Source organism: Helianthus annuus, chromosome 7 (assembly GCF_002127325.2).
Source record: "Helianthus annuus cultivar XRQ/B chromosome 7, HanXRQr2.0-SUNRISE, whole genome shotgun sequence".
Classification (NCBI taxonomy): domain Eukaryota; kingdom Viridiplantae; phylum Streptophyta; class Magnoliopsida; order Asterales; family Asteraceae; genus Helianthus; species Helianthus annuus.
Window position 1 is genome coordinate 100176643 of NC_035439.2, and position 24676 is coordinate 100201318.

Here is a 24676-nt window from a genome sequence, read left to right on the forward strand (position 1 = left end):
GTAACTCAGTGTGCTCCTATCCCAAAATCCGAAGTTAGAAAGAAATATGGGAATCAAAAATTGCAACCACAACACAATCAACGAAAGTAAGGTCACATTCACCAAGGAAAGGGAAAAGGCAAACAAAGCCAAAACAAGAAGAAGGTTCAGAAGGTGAACTTCATGAAATCCCAAGGGATGGATAAAATTGAATCTTTTGAAAACAAATCCAACACAGATTTTGTTATGCAAAAGAAAATTTTGAAAAGAAACAGTCAAAACAACTACACACAACACAAAAACTGGTGTGATGTAGGACCAAGTACCTCAAGATCACGAAGTTCATCATCAAGCTTTTACAATTATGATACTCCGAGGTTTGTTGAGCGGAGATCATGTTTTGAATGCAGTGAGTACCGACACATTGTTAGAAATTGTCCATATCTTAGCAAGGGAAAGGCAAAAGTTGATGCCGCCATGGTAATAGTTACCATAAAAGATCTGTTTCACCAAGACATGACCCTCGTCTTGTTAAACAACGAGAAAAGAAACAGAAAAAACAACAAAGAAAAGAAGTTGAAAAGGCTTTAAAACCAGAGGTTGTCCAAACGCAGTCTGTTAAATCAGATGTTAAAAATGAAAAACAAAACAGATTTGGAAACCAAAATCAGAAACTGTTTCAGGGGGAGCTACATCAATGCCGAATCATCAGGAAATGGATGTCATAATTCTCGATGATGACGGACGACCCAAGTCTGTGAAGGCTTGGGTCCCCCTCTCCAACTAATCTCTGAATGAGTGTGCAGGATGTTCCAGGAGGAACTATTGATAGTATTAGGATTGTTGATAGTGGAGCGTCCATGGACAAGATCGGCGACATAAGGCTCCGAAATATTGTTACGTCTCGGAGAATATTGTTGGCATTGATGGAGAGAAAGAAAAAGAAAAGAAGACAAAAATTCCGATGAAGGAATGATGGTGAAAGAATGTGGTTGAATGAAGTTGAAAAATTCGACGAGTTGAAAAATGTGCCAAAATTTGGTTGTTATGGTTTTTGATCGGGTCGACAGGAAAGATTCCAATGAAAAGTACGAGCCTGTAGCACGTCTGAAGCCTTTTTGAAGACTCATGGATTTTTCTTCCACAAGAAGCTCAAAGTCCACAAGATGAACGTGTAGTGTACTTTTCTCCATGGTGTGGTTGAAGAAGAGGTGTACGTCGAACAGCCTCCAGGTTTTGAAGATCCTATTCACCCTGATCGGGTTTGGTTGCTCAACAAAGCTCTCTATGGTCTACATCAAGCACCACGAGCTTGGTATGCAACCTTATCTAATTATCTGCTGGAGAATGGATTTCGAAGAGGTCTTATTGATTGTACTTTTTTCATCAAACAACAGGATGGAGATCTTCCACTGGTTCAGGTAGATGATATTATTTTTAGTTCTACTAACGATGTTTTGTGTAGGAACTTTGAGCGTGTTATGCAGGATAAATTCGAGATGAGCACAATGGGGGAAATGAATTTCTTTTTGGGACTACAAGTTCAGCAAACTAAGTCTGGGATATTCATCCATCAGACTAAATATGTTGGTGACATCTTGAGCCGGTTCCAGATGTTTGACGCAACGCCCATGTGTACCCCACTGCAGCAAAATCATGGAGTTAATCCGGACTTGAAGGGTGAAGTTGTTAGCTCTTCATATTACCGCGCGATGATTGGATCTCTTATGTACCTCACAGCATCGAGACCATATATAATGTATCCAACGTGCCTGCTTGCCAGATATCAAGTTAACCCGAAGGCCTCACATCTTGCAGCTGTGAAAAGGATTTTTCGCTTTTTGAAGGGATGCCCAGACACCAGTCTATGGTACCCTAGGGATGATAGCTTTGACTTGATTGCTTTCAGTGATTCTGATTTTGGCGGATGCAAAATCGACGGAAAATCCACAAATGGCTGGATGTCAGTTTTTAGGAAATCGCCTAGTCACATGGCAGTGCAAGAAGCAGACTTGTGTCGCTACATCAACATGCGAAGATGAATACATTGCTGCCTCAAGTTGTTGATCCCAAGTCTTGTGGATCCAACAACAAATGCGCAATTACGGTTTTGAATTTCTAACTACAACTATTTTCGTTGATAATTCTGCTGCCTTACAGGTCACTAGAAATCCTGTGCAGCATTCAAAGACCAAACACATCGAAATTAAGTATCACTTCATACGTGATTGCTTTGATAAAAGGCTAATGGATGTTGTTAAGGTCCACACCGATGACCAACGTGCCGACCTTTTTACCAAAGCATTTGACAAATCACGATTTGACTATTTACTAATGGTAAACGACATTAAGGTCAAACCAGAGTAAAACCAACATCGGAAAATCATTTTTGTAAATATTTGTTTGTGTTTTCTTAATTTCTCGTACTTTTTGCATTTTAGGGGGAGTAAAAAAAAATACAAAAACATTAAAAAATTTAAAAAATCCAAAAACATCGAAAAATTTCAAAAACACAAAAACAATAGAAAAACAAAAATGAGTTTCGTGGCGAGCAAAAGAGAAAATGATAGTACATCAGTGGTCTGTCCAAACCTCTTTAAACCTTAAATGAAAAATGTTAAGCAGCTCTATATAAGATGTATCGGTAGGCTCACAATCATTTTAAAGTGTGCAGGGTGATATAAACTTAAATCGACTAAAGACTGTGTGGGAACCACTCATTGGCATATGGTCTCGGTACCGAAATTTCGTTTGATAGATTGCCGAGGTTCTGAGATATGTGGTTTTATGCTGTTTATCATCTGGGTATCATGGTTGTTTCTTTTACCGAATAATAACGGAGACGAGGTCTAGATCTTCCATGATACCATACATACGTGTACATATTGCATACGACCTCAATAAGTGATCAACAATCACATGTCACGGACTTGCTCCTGTGCCCTCATGCATCGAATATCAAGTTCCTCATCAGTAAGTGATTTTATCACATAGGGCTTGTATTCATCCAAATTAAGTGAGTATCTCACATTTTCATATACGTTAAAAACAGATGATATATGGTATACTCACCAGTAAGATGAACCCTCGTGCATACCTTGATACGGGAATGTGTCGTGTGTGGATGAACACCGGTCGGTAAGTATAAATCATACCTTAACGTATCCCTCGCCATGATTACATCTGATAAGTTGAGCTTAAGTGGACAACAATACCGATAATTGTTATAGGATGCTTATCTAAATGTTAACTAACTGAACAACAAGAGCGTTTTGGCGTGACCGTACACTGATATGATTCTCTTACCCTCGAAACTCGCAAAAAGAATGTCTGTAAATATTTATTTAATGCTTTCAGTTTCTGCATCTTTGTATATATTTATTTACTGCTTTCAGTCTTTATATTTGAAATATTCAATATACCAAAAAGATTTTAGGTGTGTTTTAATATATACTTTCTAAAAGTCAAAAAGATTTTATTTCTATCTTTCTTTTGATTACCCGATGCTGGAACTCGAGCCTTCGACACCTGAAATCTGATTGAAACCAAAACGACTGATTCTTCATAAACGGTCGAAATTTGCAAGTTTTGAAAGTTAAAAATCTAAAATTGATAAAATTTGTTAAACTTTCAAACTGTCGAACGGTAGTTGATTGAAAAATGGTCACATGTGTGTCGTTTGTTTATGTTAATTATATTCCAAGTAGTTGTTCTCATTACGCGTTTAGCTTTCTTGTATGTGCAAATGCTACATTCAAACTAGCTAAAGGCGAAGAGAACGTGTTAGAAGACTAGCTTCAGAATGAAGACACGACGTGTAGGCACTCAAAAGATGAAGATGATCGAGTTGCCGTGACCTCTCATCAACACCACAAGGATCTAAAGTACCGAAGATCTAAAGATTCACGAGCATAACTCAGGGAGAGTTTATTTTAAGGGGGAGTTTGTTAACACACTTCCTAAATGAAAGGGGAAGTTTGTTGATACACTTTCTACTTACGACGCGTGAAGAATTTAAAGATCCTCCGACATGGAAGACATGGAAGATGAACCTTACGAGTAGCGTCCAAGGGGGAGTTTGTTGGTACACTATATGTGGACGTGACTCGGTTCGGTTCGACTCAGTTCTGTTCGACTCGGTTAGGCTCGGCTCAAGCCCGATGTCACGACATTCCTCTGTCGTGCGCCCCAGAGTTCGACACGTGAAGCACGAAGAGCCGCGAACCGTCAACATCATGACATCACCATGACATCACCATGATGATGTCATGACATTTGACCAAAATGCATGCAACAATGAAACCTAATAAATTTGCAAGGCTGTACATGTAAATTGTATGATTTTTGGGCCTTTTGCCTTGTTGGGCCTGAATCCAACACAAAGAATCAGTCCAATGGCATCTTGACGAAACACCTGAAGATGATCTTGACCAAAGACCTGCAATTCCTGCATGGCGAAACTCCTACATGTTTCGTCATCATGGTCTTTCATCATGATGTTTCGTCGGCTCAATGAGCGTTACGTCGGCTGCTTGCTGTTTCGTCGAGGATTTTCGTCGGACGTGATGTTTCGTCGTCTCTGTCCCTATATAAACAGCAACACTGAAGACAGAATGTGTGAGAGACACAAAAGAGAGAACAAAGAACTGAGAGCATATCAGAGAGTTTGTGAGAGTTTCTTGTTTAGATCTTGTAACTAAACTCTACTGAATCAATATATTGAGCTTTAAACGTTGAACCTTTGTTTTGTATTGTGTCTCGATCTCGGTTTGGCTTGCCGGTTGGATTCCGCACAACCGGTCTTGTTTATAAAACAAGGATTAGGTTACTAGATCCTCCGCTAGTGGACCTACAAGTGGTATCAGAGCCTTGGCTCTCTTCCTTGTTAAAACGTGCCGTGTGTCGTGTTTTTCACACAAAATCCTTTAAGGTTTTGAAACTTTGATTGTGTTTCAAAACTGGAGTTTAAGATTTTGAAAGAAAAATGGTTTAAAAGCTTTGAAAAACTTGTTATTGCTTAAAATTTTCACAAAAACCTTGTTCAAAAAAAATGGAGACATATTAGTATAGGGTTTTTTTTCTTGAAATTTTTATACAAACATCTTGCTCGATAACTAGCTTTAGAATGAAGACATGATGTGGAGGCACTCAAAAGATAAAGTTGATCGAGTTGCCGCTGACCTATCATCAATACCTCAAGGATCTAAGTGCTGAAAATGGAGTTTATGTTAAGGGGGAGTTTGTTAACACACTTCCTAAATGAATGCGTGAGTTTGTTGATACACTTTCTACTTACGTCAAGTGAAGACTTTGAAGATCCTCTGACATGAAAGACATGGAAGATGAACCTCACGAGCAGCATCCAAGGGGGAGTTTGTTGATACATTAGTGTGGATGCAACTCGCTCGTTTCGACATCGCTACAAGACTTGATATCCTCCATCAAGTCGTGATAGTTGCTGATCTGCATGCTTCAGATATACCTGTTGTTGCTGTCTGTTTGTTTCTGCAAGACATCAAGCCAGCGACGAAACACCATGATGATGCTTGTTGACGAAACTCCTGGTCCAGTCTGCATGACGAAACATGTGTAGTACCCTTTGACGAAACTCCTGCATGTTTCGTCATCAACAAGTGTTTCGCCATAAGTATTTCGTCGGCTGAATAACTTTCGTCGGCTCCTAAATGTTTCGTCGAGACTTTCGTCGCCCAATGGATCTTTCGTCGACCTTCTGATGTTTCGTCGACCAGGTTATTATATAAGCAACAGACACGAGAAGACAGAGATAGAGAACACAGAGCGAGGAGAACACATAGAATAGAGTCACGAGAAAACTGAGAGAGAACACAGTTAGAACCAGTTAGTTTGTGAGAGTATATCGTTGTGTAATCGTTGTAAACAATACTTTCTGGTTTAATATATTGTGAGTTTCAAACATTGAATCTTTGTCTCGTGTTTATCTCGATCTCGGTTTGCTTTCCCGGTTGGATTCCGCATAACCGGGTCTGTTCGTATACAAGGTTTAGGCGACTAGATGCTCCGCTAGTTGGACCTACATTTCTTAATAGTACCCATGGTGTTACTAGCAATAACTAGGTCACGTCCCCACCCATGCAAACAAAAAGAGCAACTTCAAGTACATTCTCAATATCATTACTCGAGTTGCCGCTCTTTGATTCCACAAAATGCTAGTTTTCAACTTCATCGTATCTTCAAATTAGCGAATAAAGAAGAGACGTACAATAAATCGATTATATACCAAATAATGAATATTTAGCTGTATAATTGGGCAAGTAAACTTACATATATTGCAGTCGCATGTGTAAGCCACCAAGTCACATGTTAACCCGATGAAAAATCCGAATCCAATCCCTGCTCAATCTGATAGCGTATTGTACTCTTCGAATACTAACAAGTTGTTGCTTCCCACGTGTCATTTAACATTTGCATCTTGTTCATGTATCTTCACATCATAATTTAATGCTTTTGCAATACATGAAGGCATAAAGGTACTGTGGTTACATCTGCAATACATATGAAAGGTTCACTAGGCAAGCTAATGCTTTTGCAGTAACGCCTGTAATAAAATTAAAAAAAATAAAAATCACAAGTACCTCAGTGTGAAAAAATATAGGGATTGCAACAATAGATAATAAATTACAAGAGCATTTGTTTCAAGTCCTTGCTTTCCATTCTAACTTTTGCTTCTACAAACCAATAACCATTAGTTTAGCATCTTAAAACGAGATCCCGTTTTGATTATTTAACAACAGATACAAACACCCTTAATTTCTCACAGGTGCATATATAACTGTATCGGACTTTCTTGCTAAAGATACAAAGCCAGTTATTGGTTATCGAGCCCGAGCTGCCATTAACCAAATAACTATTGGTAGGCCACATAGTTGAAAAAATAAAATAAAAAAATATGGATTTTAAAGTTAAGAGCTTACCCCAAAAATAATAATCTTTTCACTTCCTTGAGCTCGTATAGAAGTCTAATACATCCTCACTCCTTAAAAAACAAATAAACTTTGGTAAATAAAGAAAAAACAAGCTTTTTAGGTATGTAACCATTCTCGCATCAGAGACTGTTGCATATGCAGCAAAAAAAAAAAAAAAAAAAAAAAAACCTCTTAGAAGAAAAAGTAATATAATTACAAGTTTAAAAATTTCTCTATTTCTAAAAAATGTATATTTGCAAATGAGATGCCATGTCTTAAGTTAGAAAATTTAGCAAATTAGATAAGCACTTAAACAGGTCATTCATTTACAATTAGTAACTAAAGTTAACATAGCTGTAAAAGTCGGTATTAATGTGAACCTCGGGCTCGGGGTCATTTAAGCTCAGCTTGTTCGAGCTTTTTTTAGCCGAGCTCGAGCTCGTGTACACGCTTAGTTGCCCACAATTAAGTCTTAAAGCAGACTACTACTTGTGAGGGGATATGTTTTTGCCACATGTATTATATTCCTACAATAGAAAGTATAACTTATTTGAACACTGTAAAGTTATTCTATGTGGACAAGGTCATAACATGGCCATTTAGGCACAAAAAACAAACATAGCACAATGTTAATAGAAGCAACAATGTCCAAACTCATTCTTCAACATTCGTAGACATCCATGTTCCTTGCTTCACCAGTAACTTTATGCCTTCATTCATACATTAAGTAATGAAGAAAATATTCCCTAAACATAAAAAACCGCATTTTTCCTTAACATAAACTAAGTGTTAGCCGCAGGATCCAATCAACACCCTACAAACATACACCACCCGACCCACACAACCTCGCGTCTCCATTTCTTCCTAATTAAACAAAGAATAGTAAACTTCATACGCTTACTTTGCACAATCACCAGCGTATTATCACGAGATCCATATCAGTTAAAACTACAAGCAAGCACTATTTCATCAAAATTCCCATTCATTTCCTATCTTACCTTCGTTAATCCTTAGTTTATGTAAGTGCACCTTTGGTGATAAGTCCTGGATTCTGCCAGTCCAGGGTCAGGGTCTGTTTTGTAATTCTTGTAAAGTCTATGTCTAGTCCGAATATGTTTTGGTGCCTAGTCCGAATTTAGCATGTAAATTCGGAAGTTCTAAGATTTTTAGCTTTGTCCGCGTTTGTTTATTAGTACTAGTGTTGCCCGAATTTATGTTGTCCGAGTTTGTTAAGATTATAAGGATTTATGTAGTCCGAGTTTGTAAGTTGTGAATCCGGAACTGTTGTGTTCCAGATTTAGTCATTGTATAAATACTGAATGAAATGCAATGACGAATAACTTTTTGGGAAAACTTTCTGTGCAAGACATATTCTAAAGAGAGAAATAAGCCCTAGCTTTGTGTGTGCTTTCACTGTGTGTGATTGTTTGTTGTGTGATCTGTGAATACTCAGTGTATTCACATATTGATTGATTTTCTCATCTTCTACTCCTTTTGTACAAGATCTACGGAGCGGTGTGAGTCACGCGGGGGTTTTCGCACATGACGTGTGTCGAGCTATAGTCCACTAGCGGAGGATCTAGTTAAACCTATCCTTGTTACCGAACACACCCGGTTGTGCGGAAACCAAGCGGGTATGAAACCGAGCAAAGAACATGAGAATATAAGATAAGGTTCAACGTTTAAACAAACTTGTATTAGATTCAGAAGAGTAACAACACAAAGATTTACAATAGAAACTCTCAAACTCTCAAAATAATCACTCTATGTTCTGTTTGTGTGCTCTCTATGTGTTCTCTTATGTCTTCTGTTGCTACTGCTGCCTTTAAATAACAAACCTTATCCACTCCTCCACAAAGAATAGCTGGGCCCAACATGAAGGTCCTACGAACACTTGATCAGCACACGGAGAATGGACATCCACGAAGAATAGATGATTCTTCGTGGAGAGTCTTCGCCGAAGGATTCTTCGGCAACACAAGGGATTCTTCGTCTATCCAGATTGTTCGTGAGGGTATTCTTTGCAGCAGGGTTCTTCGTGGAACTGCATTGGACTGGTTCTTCATCAGTTGCATGTGAACATGCATGATTCTTCGTGGGGGTTGTAACATTCAGACATAAACTTGCTGACTTAACATAACAGCAGCAACACAAACACTTGCAAACATGCAGATAGATTAGCAACAACAATAGTTTTCTCACCACAAACTGTTTTACTTCGAATACATCGTACCGGGTCAAGATATGAGGATTTCTTGACCTCGGTCTTCACTTCGTAACGCGCCGGTGAACCAAAACGAGCCATATCCATATAAATGCATCAACAAACTCCCCCTTGGATGCTGCTCGTGAGGTTCATTCTTCATAATGTTGTCGGATCTTGAGAAATCTTCACTTGTCACAACATGGAAGTGTATAAGCAAGCTCCCCCTTGAACGTTGCTCGTGAAGCGTTGATCTTCGAATTTTAGATCCTTGCGGTGTTGAGAAGTGGTCAGCGGCAACTTGATTATCTTGATCCTTTGATTGCATCCATGTCGTGTCTTCATTCCGAATCTTGTCTTCTAACACGTTCTCTTCGCCTTTAGCTGGTTTGGATGTCGCATCTGCACATACAAGAAAGCTAAACGCGTAATGAGAACAGCTGCTTGGAGCATAGTTAACATAAACAAACGACACAAATGTGACCAACTCTCAATCAACTACCGACCGACAACAGCTTGAAAGTTGTAAAATTTGATCAATTTAGATTTTAACTTTCAACACTTGCTAAATTTCGATCGTTTATGAAGATGCAGTTGTTTTTGGTTTCAATCAGGATTCAGGTAGGAAAAGACTCGAGATCCAACATCGTACAATCAAAATAAATTAGAAATAAAATATTTTTGGCTTTTATAAAGTTTATATTAAAACACACCTAAAATCTTTTTGGTATTTTTGCATATTTCAAATGTAAAGACGAAAAGCAGTAAATAAATATTTACAGACAATCTTTTTGTGAGTTTCAAGGGTAAGAGAATCATATCAGTGTACGGTCATGCCAAAACGCTCTTGTTGTTCATTTAGTTAACATTTAGATAAGCATCCTATAACGATTATCGGTATTGTTCTCCACTTAAGCTCAACTTATCAGATGTACTCGCGGTTAGGGGATACGATTAAGGTATGATTTATACTTACTAACCGGTGTTCATCCACACACGACACATTCCCGTATCAAGGTATGCACGAGAGTTCATCTTACTGGTGAGTATTCCATTTATCATCTATTTTCAACATATATGATGTGAGATACTCACTTATTTTTGAAAGAATACAAGCCCTATGTGATTAAATCACTTATTAATGAGGAACTTGATATTCGATACATGCAGGCATAAGAGCAAGTCCGTGAACAGGTTAGTACCATCGTACCGACAAAGAGACGAACTTGAATCCCACATAAAAGTTGTGATATAATATCACTTATTGATTGGGACATGTGATTGTTTATCACTTATTGAGGTCGGATGCATCATGTATTATATACATGTTTGTATGATATATACACGTATGTATGGTATCATGGAAGTTCTAGACTTGCGTCCCCATTGTTTTAGGTAAAAGAAACAACCATGATACCCAGATGATAAACAGCATAAAGACCACGTATCTCAGAACCTCGGCAATCTATCAAACGAAATTTCGGTACGAAGACCATATGCCAATGAGCGGTTCCCACACAGTCTTCAGTCGATTTAGGTTTATATCACCCTGCACACTTTAAAATGATTGTGAGCCTACTGATACATCTTATATAGAGCTGCTTATCGTTTTTCATTTTAGGTTTAAAGAGGTTTCGACAGACCACTGACGTACTATCATTTTCTCTTTTTCTCGCCAGGAAACTCATTTTTGTTTTTCTATTGTTTTTTTATTTTTCTGGTTTGGAGTTACTCCCCCTAAAATTCAAAAAGTAAATTTAAACTTTGAAAGACATCTTTTTGGATTTTCTTCAAGAAAAATATTCACAAAAACGATTTCCCGATGTGAATTAACTCATGATTTAACTCGATGCCGTTTACCAAAAATAATTTTAATCAGAAGTGATTTATCAAATTTTTGAAAAATGAGTTGGCACGTCGGTAATCGGTGTGGACCAAAACAACATTGACGAATTTCTTAGTGAAACAATCACGTGTGATGTGATATTCGAAATCAACGTGTCTTGCCAAAGAGTGTTGTATGAGATGTTAGTAAATCATAAAGCAGCTTAAATAAAGACAAGGATATGAGAGATTAGAAATTCAAAACCGTAATCCTTCTACTACTTCGTGCATTGGTAGGAATCTTAGTGCTCTCCCAAACTGGATATCCACCCGGTGTGGATTTCAAGGTCGATTTTACTGCTACTTCAATTAACCGAGAAATCTCTTCACAACAACAAGATCAGAAACCTCCGGGTCTGGTTGGAAAGTAGCAAGTGAGCATGTGAGAAAGCTTATACACATCATCTTTGGACGGTCCATACATGATGTCTTCGACATGCTTTTGCACCAGCAAAGGTCTTCGTCTTTCTCCTTTAGAAGTAGTGTGCGGTTGTTCAATCCACTCCAAGGTATCCGCACACCCAGTTGGTTTGATCAACAAACACATTTTCTTCAATCACACCGTGGAGAAGTGTACACTGCACGTTCATCTGGTAAGGCTGAACCTTCTTGTGAAAAGTATAACCCTTGAATCTTTAAAAGATCACAAACATGCGGCAGACGCGTACACTTCATTTGAATCTATCCTCGTGACTCGATCAAAGCCTTAAACAAACAATTTGTTGCTCATGAAAATTCTTGTCGAAGTTTTTTTAATTTCTTTCATCAAACTTTCTTCATTCATCTTGACCCTATAAAAGCAAATATCATCTTCACACACACAGTGGGCAATCATCATTCACAGATGTATGTTTTTGATTAACAAGTAGAGTAAATGCTCAATTGATCTGGTGGTTTTGCCTCATCTTCTCCACTCAAGCTTTGTGAGATAAAAATTGGCCCTTTTTCAATTCCAAAATTAGGGTTCTTTCTTTCACCATCATTACAGGGTTTCAGTTTTCTTTTTTGTTCTGTGTCTAGGGCTTGGAATTTTCTTTAATCTTGATTCAAGCTGATTCCTTTTTCTGGGTTTTAAAAACATTTTTGTGGGTTTATTTTTTATTTTGGCTTTATTATCTTTCATGTTCTTCAACAGCCCTTGAATTCATCAAAATCATTCGACAATGGCGGACTTATGTTGTAACCGTTTGAATATAAACTGAGAAACTTCCTTAACAATGGAGACGTGAGAAGAACGAAGAAGCTCACAGATTTCATCCAAAATTTAAACAGGGGTGACTTTATCTTCATCGGAAGTGGCGTCATCGATCATCTTTGTCCTCCAGTAGGATTCCACTGCTCTCCTGCTTTTATCCATGTCTCCGATCCGAAAACAGGAGAGTCAAACCCTAAATTAGCTGCATAAGTCGAATGATTTTAATGATGGATTAGGGTTTGGGAGAAGATGAAGATGAAATATGCTTTTATAGGGTCAAGGGTAAAGGATATTTAATTTAACTAATTTAATTAATAATGTGTTATAAAAAATTTATATTGACCATTTTGCCCCTGAAGAAAAGGACAAAATAACATGATTTTATTAGCCCAATATCAGGTGATTTCATTTTTGGACTAAAAGGACAATAAAAGTGAAACCACAGGGACCCCGATTTAAAAGGTTTGAGTTTTGGACTATAGTTGCAAAAGTGACCAAACCTGAGGGACCAAAATGGTAGTTTACTCTAAATAAAAAAACTTTGAAAAGGTAAAATATAGTGTAAACTACCAAAATGGTCTCTAGGGTTTGGTCACTTTTGTCACTTTAGTTCATGTGGTTTCAATTTTGTAGCCATTTTCATTCAAAATCAAAATCTGGTCAGATTTTTCAGTTAATATCTAGTTTTTTTTTTCTTTTTTCTCCCTTTTAATTTTTGTCTTCTTTTCTCTTTCTCTCTCCATCAAAGGCAACAATATTCTCCTAAAAGTAACAATGTTTCGGAGCCTTATGTCGCCTATCTTGTGCATGGACGCTCCACTATCAACAATCCTAAGACTATCAATAGTTCCTCCTGGAACATTCTGCACACTCATTCAGAGATTAGTTGGAGAGGGGGACCCAAGCCTTCATAGACTTGGGTCGTCCGTTATCATCGAGGATTGTGACATCCATTTCCCGATGATTCGGAATTGATGGAGCACCCCCTAAAACAGTTACCGATTTTGGTTTCCAAATCTGTTTCTGAATTTCATTTTTAACATCTGATTTAACAGACTGTGTTTGGATAACCTCTGGTTTCAAAGCCTTTTCAACTTCTTTTATTTGTTTCCTTTTCTGTTTCATTTCCCGTTGTTTAACAAGACGAGGGTCCTGTTTTGGTGAAACAGATCTTGTATGGTAACTGTTACCACGAGGGGCATCAACTTTTGCCTTTCCCTTGGTGAGATATGGAAAGTTTCTGACAATGTGGCCACACTCACTGTATTCAAAACATGATCTCTGCCCAACAAACCTCGGAGTATCATAATTGTAAGAGCTTGATGATGAACTTCGTTATCTTGAGGTACTTGGTCCTACATCACAACAGTTTCTGTGTTGTGTGTAGTTGTTTTGACTGTTTCTTTTCAATATTTTCTTTTGCATAACAAAATCTGTGTTGGATTTGTTTTCAAAAGATTCAATTTTATCAGTCCCTCGATACTTCACGAAGTTTATCTTTTGAAGCTTTTTCTTGTTTTGAGCTCTTTTACCCTTTCTCTTTCCTTGATTAAAGTGATTTTGCTTTTGTTGAACTGGAAGTTTTTTATTTCCATATTGTTTCTGAACTTCGGCTTTTGGGATAGGAGTACACTGAGTTACTACAACTATTGGGCTTGACTTTCCCAAAAACTTACTGGTTGAATCCTAAAACACTTTATCAATCAAGGATTGATTAACATTTTTAATGGGAAAATCTGTATTTGAGTAAACTTTGTCGGAACCAATCAACGTATAAAGCAAGTTCGCGCTTTCACTGGTTTCAACATGAGCTTCAGCAATCTCAACAGGAGCAGTCACACCCTGATTTGTCGAAGGATCACAAATAATGTGATTCTCGAGAGGTATGTTCTCTTCTTTGATTACCGCATCAGACTGTGCTGAGTCAATATCATCGGATTCATCATCTAAAGAATCAGCATCCTCAACAATGACTGGAGGATCCTGATTTTGTTCAGCAGTTGATACTTTCGTATCTGCTGATACATCCGAATCTGATGATACTTCCTTTTTGTAACCAAGTCCAGCTATGAATTCCTCAACGTCTAATGGAACAGATGGCTCAAAGTGAGGTTTATCTTCCTCATCAGGCGTTGCGGTATAATTGTGTCTAACAGGTGGAAGACACTTCTTATATCCAATACACGTGACATCATTCTTCTTTTTCTGTATGTTAATGATGTGATCCAGCACATACCTAGAGTTTGAGTAACTATCTAACCTAAGCTGGATCGCCTCATTTTCACACTTGACACAGGCCAACTCCTTTTGTGCTTCCTCGAGCCTAGTGATGTAATTATTTATAGCAGCTTTTTTTCTTGAAACTGTTTTTACTAGCTCGGTCTTATCTTCCCTTAATGTGTCAATTACTTTCTTAAATTCTTTTTCATGATTTTTATGGAACAAGTTGGCCTCTGTGCATTTTTAAAAATCCACGATGAAACTTTGATTGTGGATAAATGTCACGTCATACTTGCTTTGAAAATCATCATATCTGCTTTGCAAGTCAGACAATTTAGCACCTAAATCAACACAATTATAACATTTATCAGATTTAGGTTCATCGACACATACCTGACTTGACGAGCCGCCAACATTAGCCATAAAGGCAGAATGTAGAGAAGAAGAAGAAGAATAAGCAGCTTGATCTAACAGAATTGATCTTCGGTCATTCCTTGCTTTAGTTTCACTAAAAAGCTCCTCAACATCTGCATCAATAGTCTCATGTGACACCTCATCCATACCGTCTTCTCCTGAACTTGAGGTTTCCCCATCTGAGCTTCCACTATAACAAGAACTGTCTTCATCTGAGGATTCTCCACCACACGCTTGTTTTAGATCCTTGACAAATTCAGTAAAACAAGCTGTTCCACCCTGATCACCGCTACCCAGTTGAATTGACCAGTCACAACCTTCATCAACCTTCACCACAAGAGCTCGGTTGTTGTTTGATGGACCTGTTTGATGAGAATTGTTTGTAGGCATCAAGGCACGTTCATTATTCCTGGTTTGATTCTGATTCTATTGATTGCCTTATTTTCTGAACGGATTCTGGTTCCCATGCTGAACTGGCTTAGTACATTCACGTTTAAAATGGCCCCGTTCACCACAGTTGAAACACTTGACTACTTGCTTATCAAACCCGTACTTGGTATCTTTCTTGCTTTCCAAGCTGGTTCTACCAGTTCTTTCCATGAAGTCTTTTGCTCGCCTCACATCACTAGCAAATGCCCACTTGATATCCATCAAATCCATTTCATCCTTATCTATCTGCTGATAATCTTCCTGAGTCAAATTGATGTTTCCAATTTGCCCCGCTACTAACCCACGGTATGCGCTGACCAAAGTGTTTAGAAGCTCTATATGTTCCTTTGCCACCTCGACACTTACTTTCAAGAAACTTGAAGTGTCTAGCCGAACTGTGTTTGGATTAGTTGACTGACTAGCATTGACTGTTGATGAAGTGTTTCCATAATAGGCTTGTTGTTGACCTTTGTAGTTTGGATCAAGAAATGATGGTACTCCAGCAGACTGATAGATTTGCTCTGAGGCTGCTGGTTGTGGTGTTCCATACATATCGGTGCTCGAGACAAAAGTCGTTTGTAGCTGAGCATGTTGAGCAAGTCTTGCAACCGTGCTGGTACCTCCACAATTTCCATAGTACATCTCAGGATTTTGTGGTACCGGCACTCTTTTAGCCCTTCCTGATTTCCTCTTGATTTTTGTTCTCCAAAAGTTGAATGAAATCATGGATGTTGGTTGTAGCTAGCGTGCCATTATATTTCAGAATCTCCAAGAAACCATTCCATTGAGCTGGCAATGCGTCGGAAAACTTTGTGACAACCTCTTCCGGAGTTGTCGCGACCTTAAAATTACCCATCTCACTCAGCAGATGATAAAATCGACTTGACATGTCTCCCAACGACTCCCTTTCCATACACATGAAGTCGTCGAACTCCTTTTTGAGCAGATCATGTCTCAGTTTGCGTGACGACACATTTCCTTGACCTCTCGCCTTTAATGCATCCCATAAACCTTTTGTCGTTTTAAATCCCATAAACTGATGATAAATATCTTTGTTAAAGGCTTGACTTAGAATTGAAAATGCTTTCTTTTCTAAATCATATGCCTTTTTATCATCGACAGAAAGATTCGCAAATGTCGCAGCATTGGAACAAGCTTCTTCAAGTGCTTGATCGAATTCCGTGGTAAAAGACAACCATAACTCCGTGTTTTTCCCAAGAACATACGTATGAAATCTCTCTTCTCAACTGGGATACTCGTTCAAATGCATGAGCTTTGGTGGGCGGTTGTTACTACCGGTTTCATTTTCGCTCAAAAGAAGATTCTGATTACTTTGGTTTTGGTTTGTAACAAAGGCCCACCGATATGCTGTAATTGAACTCGATTGTGCTGATGACGAAGACGTGGGAGTTTGAGCCCATGAAGGGACTGGACCTGAACCTTTACTCGTATACATATCCTCATTGGGATCCGGTTTCCAACCCCACCAGTCAGAACTCATATTTGGTTGTTAATGACCAATGCTTGAAAAAACAAATTAAACAGGTTTTGGTGTGAAATACAAGTCTTCTATGAAAAATGTAACTATGAAACCACGAAGACTCAAGTCCACGAAGACTCAAGTTCACGAAGAATCAATATCACGAAGATTCAAGTCCACGAAGGTTAAAGTTCACGAAGATTTAAGTCCCACAAAGACTTAAAGTTCACGAAGAATCAATGAATCTTCGTCGTTGGGATTCTTCACTGGGAGTTTTCGTTAACTTTAGTTGGTGAGCCATTTTCAATCAAAATCTTATCTTACCTCTGCAACAGTGAGTAGGTAAGCAAAGTTGTCACAGTCCCATACTTTCTAAAGACACAAGTTTCAAACAAACATCATTTGATTACCAACTTTGTCAAACAAATAATATTTTAAGTTTTTCAATAAATCAACTATAAACCAAACCCAGAAATTTCAAGAACACGATGAAATCTATGAGTTTTCCGACCAAAATGTTCAGCAGAAAGTTTTCCGAACACAAGTTTGCCAAAAATTTTAACAAAAACCTGATCCTTTTATGAGATTAAAAAGGTTTTTATGAAAATTTTTAACAACAATAAACAAGTTCTTCAGATTTTTAACCCATAAAACTTTCAAAATATAAACTTTTCCGAAAAGCGGTTCAAGAAAGATGTTCGAAAAACGACACCCGGCTCAGTTTTAACAAGGATGAGAGCCTTGGCTCTGATACCACTTGTAGGTCCACCAGCGAAGGATCTAGTTAAACCTATCCTTGTTACCGAACACACCCGGTTGTGCGGAAACCAAGCGGGTATGAAACCGAGCAAAGAACACGAAAATATAAGATAAGATTCAACGTTTAAACACACTTGTATTAGATTCAGAAGAGTAACAACACAAAGATTTACAATAGAAACTCTCAAATCTCTGAATAATCACTCTATGTTCTATTTGTGTGCGCTCTATGTTTTCTCTTATGTCTTCTGTTGCTACTGCTGCCTTTATATAACAAACCTTATCCACTCCTCCACGAAGAATAGCTGGGCCTAACATGAAGGTCCTACGAACACTTGATCAGCCCACGAAGAATGGACATCCACGAAGAATAGATGATTCTTCGTGGAGAGTCTTTGCCGAAGGATTCTTCGGCAACACAAGGGATTCTTCGTCTATCCAGATTCTTCGTGAGGGTATTCTTTGCATCAGGGTTCTTCGTGGAATCATACATGTTCATATCTTGACCTCGGTCTTCACTTCGTAACGCGCCGGTGAACTGAAACGAGCCATATCCATATAAATGCATCAACACGAGCGGTCCGGGTTCGTGTGTACGAGATGCGTAGGCGGCCTTACAGTTTAAGTTCTACACACTTCCTTAACTGTATATAGTATACTTACAAGATTCATCATTATACAAGATTATGGTGGCATATAAAAAATTGAAAGCTTACAAACTAATAAACTAAAAAGAATCTCTCTTTGGTATTGCATAGAACACTAGGCGTGCTTTCATCAAGTGCACATAATTCATCATACACATCAATCAAAGTGTTACTATTATACAATCCATTCCAACGTTTCTGATTTCACACCAAATATAACCAAGAAAAACAAAATGGCATGTTGAGCACATAACAAGAATTCTACCGATCAATTAAAATAAAATGGCATTTCAAACAAAATCGAAGATGGATTACATGATCAGAACAGAGGTCGATCGAGCGTGTTCAAAGACAGCGCTTTTGATGGTGGTGATTTCAAGTGCCTTCTAAAATATTAACTCATAAAATATATCTTTTCGAAGCAAGACTGATAGAAATGACGCGCGAAGATGATGCGCATGTAAGCAAGCTTAGAGGCTCGAGAGCTACTCGTGATCGGCTCGGCTAAAAGGTCGAACGAGCTGAGCCTTAATAAGCTTGAGCCAAAAATAGAACCCGTTTAGTTATCGAGTCCGAGCTCAAGCCTGAAACAAAGTCTGTTTAGGGTCGCGAGCCTAAACGAGTCCGTACAAAGTTTTATTTTTTTTACATATAATAATAATAATAATAATAATAATAATGATAATAATAATAATAATAATAATAATAATAATAATAATAATAATGATAATGATAACATTGGCGAGCCGAGCTTGAACCGAGCTTTTGCTGTTTTAAGTGATATTGAATCGAGCTCGAACCCACATGTGACAACCCGTAACTTTGGGGTAAAAATCCGTTTGTTTCACTTTTATAAATCAAATCATATACATATAATTTATCCATATCGCGTTGAACCGACCCGAACTGTTTGAACCATAGTTCATGTCTCGCTTGTCGGTTCAACCAACTCGCGTAGCTCGGAACTCACGAGGCCCGAACCGAACATTATACATGTATATTAGTTGACTAATTGTGTAGTTATATTTATAATTAGTTGAGTATAATTGTTTGATTATCTAATAGATTAGGGGTGTATAAGTGTTATAAAAAACAATAATAAAGTTTATACTAAACAACATTTCACTGCCACACTCCCCTTTGCGTTTATTTTCTTTGGCAGCCTATACCCCTCTCGATTATTCGTGCAGCCCAACTCAACCTCCAGCCCACCTCTTGGAAACTTTTGCCCACATGCCATTCCCCAAGCCCAAACGCCCTCCTCCTTATTTCTGTACGTATGCATGTGTGTTTTGTATAATCTCTCAAAACTCTCAAAAGACAAAACCCTAGCATCTTCCTCAAGATTTACGGCAGCAGAAAGACACCCCTCCTTCCCCCCGGTCGCGACCTATCTCTCTCTCTCTCTCTCTCGGAGCGCTCTCCCTCTCTCACGCTAGCCCCTCTCTCTCTCTCTCTCTCTCTCTCTCATCTCTTCAAGGTTTGTTTTTGTTGTTTCGGTTTAAAGTCTTTGATTTCATGGTTGTGTTTTAGTGTATAAATGCTGATTATGATGGTTATAACAATCACTTATGGTGTAGGATGCATGATAGCCATGTATGGCGTTTTGTTTTATTGTTAGTTCCTTAAAGTTCATGCAAGATTTGATGCGTTGTCCTTTGTTTATAATCTGCGTTTTCCTGTTGCGTTAATGATTTTGATGTTTATGATAATTATGATATAAATAACTTATGGCCTGCTGTGATTAATGTTTTAAGTGCCACGGGTTCACTAGATGATTGTCTCGGGATCGGGTAACGAAAACAGTAAGCTGTCTAACAGTTACAACCAACTTTAATCGGCTGTAACCAACTCATAACATAAAAGTATTTTGAAATACGCTTCAATTGGCGCTATAATCACAATTTTTCAACGTCGTTTGATATTTAAATAAATTATTTTGTTTCAGTGATCAAAGCTGCATTTTTCTGCATATTTTATGCGTTGTGTTTTACTTCATATCTCGGTGAATACTTGGAGTTTGATCACGAAATTTGTACAGTAGGTAGTCTTAGGTGTTGGTACGAATCTCCAAGTGGAATCGGTTCAATCGGATAATCAGATAATCGAGGATTTTTAAATAATTTTTCCGTAAACTGCAGTCAGAAAGTGACGGATCTAGATACTACATAGTAAAAGATTTTTCTTAATTTTTAGATGAAGAGTTAGACCGTACAAATTTAACACAAGGACAACCCTCTGACTGGTACGTCCCATAAAAAGATCATAAATTTTACAGTATTACAAATATGGTAAACGAGCATCCTAAAACAACCAAATCTCAGTGATTTTGCTATGCATGGTTTATAAAGTGTATAAGAGTTGAACTTGCTATTTTGATGTCTGTACTTGCTTATTGATGGTATAATTAGCGTATATCATATCATAGGGTGTATTATAAACATGTGCATGAAAACCATACAGTGAAATATTTGTGACAACTTGTACGCGTGCTAAGTGTTAGATACGTGTAGGACTTACGTGAATTTCATAAACAACCCCTAATACTTTTGGTAATCATAATGGGACATGGTTGACCATTCTAGCTCGTACACTCTTATTCTGCCGAGCTAATCTAAGGTGAGTTCACACATTTACTAAAAGCATGCATTCCCGGGTGTTAGGAATCCACACTCCCTAGATTTGGGACCGCCTTATATTCCTAGATTGGAATACTACTAATTAAATACCGTAGTTTACATAACATGTCTTTAGTGTACTAAACGAAACTCTATCTGAAAGTCCCTACACATTATACCGATTAGTTTCCAGGTTGGGCAAACGGAGTATAGTTGATAGCGCTTTAAGGTTCGACAAACCTCACACCGTGCTGGGAGCTGGGCGTGAACTATTAACGTTGACACTTTTATCAATGATAATAGGCATTGAGACGGGGCACAACAACTTACTACAGTCAAGTTTTCTGTACCATATAGTTAGTAGCTTAACAGTGGATTAATTACCCATGACATGTTGTTATAAACTAAAGTATTTAAACGAATTTGTTTTGTAATAAAGCTGAAAACTGTGAACTCACCAACCTTTGTTGACACACTTGTGCATGCTTTGCAAGTCATTAGGTACAGCTCGGGAGTTTGCAGCATTGGAGTGTCGTGGCTGCGATAAAAACTATTGGTTTTGAATTTACTAAACATGTGGTTTTTAAAAGTATTGCCTGAATTTTTATACTTTGCTTCCGCTATCGAATTGAACTGTGTTTTAGACATTTAAACCTTAATCACTAATCATGTTGATTGTGATGAATTTTTATAACTTTAATAAATGTTCAACATCATTAGTTGCTTGATCCTAGTCAGTCGCACGCCTCACGGTAAAACTCCGCATGTGGACTTTGAGGGTGTGACAGATTGGTTTCAGAGCCATTGGTAATAGTGAACTTGGTTTAAAACGTTTTGAGAAAAACCAGACTATAACCTCTTCTGTACTGAGCAAGCCGCAACGACACTACACTCCAAAGTGCATGTCCCACATTTTCATTGCATAATTCACGTATGTGCCTACTTGTTACTTATTTATACATTGCATCTCAAATATGTCTAGTTCTCAAGATTCTAATGGTAAGAGGCCAATTGACCCAACTCATCTTCTTCTAAACCTAAATCTTTCCCTGGCTCGAGGAGAATTGCATGTGAGCAACGTCTCCTACAAATGCCCGAACTTGAAAAGTCTGAAGCGGGACTTAGCAAGAAACTTCGAGGGCTAACTCTCGAAGAGGTAGTGGAGGAAATCCGACTTCTGAGGAAAAACCAGGCTCTTATGACTTGGCAATACAACAACCTGGTCGACTAAATAAGGAAGCTGCAAGCACAAGTGACTAGCTTGCAGTATGATACGGACGATAATAGCAACATGATTCAGGCTGTGGACAAGAGGCTTACTGCGGCGTTGAACAACGCCGCGGAACTTGAGGAACCTGAAGAAGATCCGGAAGAGGAACCCAAAGAAGATCCTATGAGGCACCGGAAGGTAGTGATGACGAGGGATCAGTTATCTCATCGCCGGTGATGACAATTGACATCACCATCTATTGTTTTTGCATTTCTATTCCTTTCTATTTGACTTAGATGAGGAGGGTTGTTTGTCATCCGACAATTGACACTGAATTTAATATTTGATTTAAAACTCATTTATGGAACGTACAAACGATTCAGATGAAAAATTTTTATTTGGATATTATGCATTATGGTTAAATCTTATTCTATTCTACTTATGCCATTATAATGAATTATATGCGTTATCTCATTCTCATTTTTGTATTTTGTGAATGTAAAGACAATGAACGGACGTGGCAGATGTAGGATCGGGGAATCGATCAAAACGAGTCGATCAGAAGAGTTCTAGACCAAATCAGAGGCAGAATTCATTGATTTGATCTTCATTCAGCTTGATATGCACTTAGAAGTAGATTAAATGTCGTCTGTATTGATTTGACAACTTTACTCGAGCTGGAGACACTTCGGCAGAGCTTCGCTACCGGAATCAGAAGTTACAAATGAAGACCCAAGACCTCCTATTTATAGGAGAAGCCAGATCGCACCAAACAGTCCACACGACCTGGCCCAGTCCGCATGAACTGGCCTAGTTCGCAGGAACTGGTCACTTCGTGCGAAGTGGCTGGTTCCAATCTGTTTCCCGTTCTTCTCGAACGTGTCTTGGTCTATCTATCTAGTTACATGACTCGATACAAGACGAAGTCAACAGACATATGCACCAACAAACTCCCCCTTGGATGATGACGAGTCTTCAGTGTGTCGAGCCTTCAGTCTTGATCAGTCTTTCACGCTCTTTCCAAAGTATCTTTCTCTGTAAGCATCCTTATAATCTCTCTCTTCTTCTCTCGGCATCTCAACCTGACTCTTCAAATTCTCTTGATCAGATTTCTTGATTCTTTAAACACTTCAGCATCAGCAACTTATATCTCGAGCGCTATTCCAAGATCTGTATCTGGCTCTTACGTTTTCAGAATCCCCCTTTTGATAAGCTGGGATCGCAGTCTGGAATTCACAATTTGCAAGCTTTCACAGGTTCAGGAATGATTCCTGGCTCTCCGTAGCAAAAGAATCAGAAACTTGACTCTAATCTGCATATGCTTACGCGGAAATCCTACGGAGTCGAAACCTAGCTTTTTCAAAGCTTTTACCTGCACAAACTCTACCCAAAAGTAAATTTCACAATTTTTTAAAAATTTTACAATTTTAGAAACCACTTGTAGATATCTTGAAACATTCTCAAATAAACCACTTGTATTCGAAACACACAAATTTGGTTTCAAATTAATGAACCATTTAATCATTTCAAAATCATTTCTCTTTTCAAACAAACTCTCCCAACCCTGTTGTCGTTCATCATGTTTAGCACTCGGAATTTTGAAAATCAGCTTTTCAACATCAGTTGTCGAAAATAAGATGAAATAAAATCTTTTTGATTTTTAAAAATTTTATGCTAAAAACACATTCTTTTTGGGTTTTTGTTTAATGAAAAGCAGTAAAGAAATATTTACAGACAATATTTTTGTGAGTGTGTATAAGAGGATCATATCAGTTTTTGAGACAAATCACTAACACCGTTGTCCTTTTTAGACTTTAAGTTCTAAACAAATTCACTTCTGATTGTCAGTATTGTTGTCCACTTAAACCTCCACACAAGTTTCAATTGATTCGAGATACGAATTAATGTTTTAAGGACTTAAACTTATTCGCGTGTCCCACCTCAGAATATACTCCCGTATCAAAATTCCCTAGATTAGGTCTTACAGGTGAGTATACCAATTTGATATATGTATCTGGGTTAGTGCGAGACCTTGAGAGCTCAGGTATGAACTTGCTGTTCAGTCAAAGAGATGAAGGCTCGACTTTAGGTGTGTTCCCTTTAGAGAATCTTTTCTTCAACTGCAATTGATTCATATCTTTCGATATTTTTCAATTTTTATGCAGAGGGTAAGCTTTTAAAGCGCGTAAAGTATTATACTAGGTCTAGGCCATTGCTTACGTAATATCAGAAGACTAAATATAATGCCCCAGATATCAAACAGCATAAAGACCTAGTATCTCAGAATCAGGCAATCTCTCAAACAAGATTTCGGGGGTTACCCATATATCTGAGAGATGTTCCCCACGAGATAAGTAAGTATTGATATTTAGATTTATATCTCAACTTCAATCTACTAATCGTGCGAAGTCTACTGGCACATCATCAGTGAGACTTGTTTAAAAACATTTTGACTTTTCATTTCTTTAGCATGTTGTGAGAGTCCACTGATGTACTATCATTTCCTCTTTTTCACAACAAAGCTCATTTTTGATTTTTCAATATTTTTGTTTTTTTTAGATTTTATCATGATTTTGGATTTTTCAAATTTGCAAAATTTCTAAATTTTTTACTCCCCCTAAAATCAAAAATATGTTTCAATTTTTTATTTACAAGGAAAATTTGCAAATAAACGCAATAAACTATACAAATAAA